Genomic DNA, 2,852 nt, shown 5'->3' with positions numbered 1-2,852 from the left:
AATACTATTCAGCCATAAAAAACAACAAAACCCTGGCTTTTGACAGAAAGTGGAAGAATATGGAAGATTTTTTTCAGATTGAAGCAAGCCAGGCTATGAAGGAGAGACACTGTATGTCCCCCCACTTAATATATACCGAGTGTCCGCACTCTATAACTGAAACTGATGGACTAAAGGATGTACAAATATAAGAGATGGGTGTGAATGCCAGATGTGGTGTGTGTGGAGGAGTGGGGCCTGGGGAAAAACATTTGGAGGAGGGATACGGAGATAGCATTGTTGAGACAGGGAGGTAGTATTATTATATTTTGATCAACTGGACTAGGGAGAAATGTTCACATATTGAAATGATCACCTTGTAAGCTAAATAATGTGACTGAATGTATTAAAAAATGTTAAAAAATATTGAAAAATAAGTACAATAAATTTGTTTTTGAAATTCAAAAAAAAAAAAAAGAATTTAGTGACAAGCACACTGTAATTTTCTTCTGAAACAATTTTTGTTCTCTCTCCAGTCCCTCTTTTACTAAAGAGAGGTATAAACTAACTTATTTGCAAAAAAAGAATTAGGTTAATCTCAATTTAGTCTGTTATTTGCACAAAGTCCCATAAGAATTCAATTTCTGATGCAAGGCATCAGACACTATTGTATTATTTTATTTATGCAAATATCCATTCTGCCACAAAATCAAAATGCTCACAAATATTTTCTAATTGCAAAGGTGGTCAGGAAGGGAGAATATTTTATGTTTCAATTACAAAATATCTTTTTTTAAACAAATTTTTGAACCCAACAACTCAAAAGAAATAAAAAATCCTTAAATCTGGAAGACAAAGCATAGATGAAATTCAATAATGTTTTAGTGAAAACTCATAGAATTCTATTTCACTAGTTAAGTCTCTCATAATCTCTCTTGTTGAATTTGCAGTGTTACTGTGGTTTGACCTTTCTGCTAACATTCAACATTGTTATTGATATTTCAGAACTTGTTCCTACCCTTATGTTGGCCTTTCTCTTGGTCATATTTTGTTCTCTTGTCAGTCTGTCTTTAGTTTTCCTGGTATAGTACTCCTTTCAGAACTTCTCGAAGAGTTGGTCGGTGTTGGTAAATTCTTTCTAGTTTTTCTTATCTGAGAACTTTTTTTGATATTTCACTTACTTTAATATATATATCATGTCGTCATCATGGAATGTAAATTCAGATTAGTCACGAGAATCTCACAAGTGCAATAAAGCATTCTGTAGTTGTCAAACTTTTTAGATAATGTCAGACCAACCAGCTTGCTTATAAATCATTCATCACTTCCTTACAGGTAATCTGTTTAGTTTTAAGAGAAATAAATATGCTGCACACATTTAAAAAGTGTTCTCCATTTAGTCTTGTGTTAATACTTAAAATACATATTTCTATTCCAAGAAAAATTATTCTAATCTAACATTAGCAAAAATGTAATTCTGCAATTACAAAAGAGCTAAGTTGGAAGCCATAATTAACTTATTCTCATGTTTACAAGTGTGATTATAAAATAAACACTACTCTGTGGCCGCACTGCAAGCTTTTCAGGTTTGATTTAAGCACACATACATGTCAGTTAAAAAAGGCTTTACAAATTATGATCCGTTCACTTTTTCAAAACAGTTCTCCAAGTCAACCAGTCCTAAAACCTGAAGTACTCAACCAGTCCACAAAGCACACAGAAAAATGTTGAATTAACTGGTGTAAACAAGACTCCTACATAATACCCAAAGCAGGAGGTATTCTGCAGCAAACTGGGAGTACTTCAAGGTTAGTCTGTAGTCTTCTTTAGAACTAGTTTTATCATTAGGGTTTAAGGAGGTGGAGATTTTAGCACTACAGAGTATACTTGGGTGTCAGGTTTCTTTTGTGTTAACTTGATTTTCCTGAATGACCTAGCTAGTGAACTAGTCACTAATCATTTTGGTCACCAAGCAAATCAAGTCTGTGAGATAGGAAGCCAATATTCAAAATATCTTATCTGAACTCATCGATTGATTTTTTTTTTTTGACACAAACACGTAATCTCAATATGAGATGTTTAACTAAAGCAAGCACATCTGACCAGACTAAGATGGCATCTTCTCTTCTAAGGTTTAGGTTTTGCACAGAATTCCTAGTCCATGGAGTAGCCCATACCAAGAGTCATTGCTCCCACAACAAAGCCTTGGGCTGCCACACACATGCGGATCAAGTGGACAGACATTTTTAGTATTTCCCCGGCTGTTCAGTTTGTGTAGTCCATATGCAACAATTGCTGCAAAGTCTGCCATTCCAATGGGGACAAATGGTGCCTCTTTAGCTTTTCAGATAAGTTTGGATCCCTGATATTTATCATATGCAGAGAGAGAAACATCATTGTTGGTTGACATGGTGACTGAAGAATCCTCTAGAGAGTTTCTATTAGGTTCTGTGAAACAGAACCTCACGTGCTCCAGCCAGTTTCTCTTGAGATTGTTTTTATCTTTTCTTCCTACATAAAGGATAATCTTGCTGGATACAGTATTTTTGTTGAACTTGCTTTTCACTTAACACATTGAATATATTTTTCCATTCTTTCTTGCTTGCATTATTTCCAATGAGAGGTCTGCTGTTAGCCTGATGGGATATCCTTTGAAAGTAACTTGACTTTTTTATCTTGCCAATTTTTTTCTTTATTTTTTCTTCTTATACTATTATTATTATTATTTTTCTCTTACCAACTTTAGTATCTTACTTCTGTCTGTGGTTTTGGTCAATTTGGCTTTGATGTGCCTTGGAGAAGATCTTCTTGGGTTAATTTTATGTGGGATCCTTTGGAAAGTTTTCTTCCAGGATTTCATGGAATAGATTATC

The 2,852-nt window shown here is 34.2% G+C and overlaps 1 pseudogene; it reads right to left on the bottom strand.

The window, feature by feature from the left end:
• Positions 1-2,106: 2,106 nt before the first annotated feature.
• LOC102496197 (HIG1 domain family member 1A, mitochondrial pseudogene) lies at positions 2,107-2,389 on the bottom strand (annotated as a pseudogene).
• Between the last annotated feature and the right edge of the window lie 463 nt (positions 2,390-2,852).

Source organism: Tupaia chinensis, unplaced genomic scaffold (genome assembly GCF_000334495.1).
Source record: "Tupaia chinensis unplaced genomic scaffold, TupChi_1.0 Scaffold000678_1, whole genome shotgun sequence".
NCBI lineage: Eukaryota > Metazoa > Chordata > Mammalia > Scandentia > Tupaiidae > Tupaia > Tupaia belangeri.
This window is presented reverse-complemented; position numbering and strand designations above follow the sequence as displayed.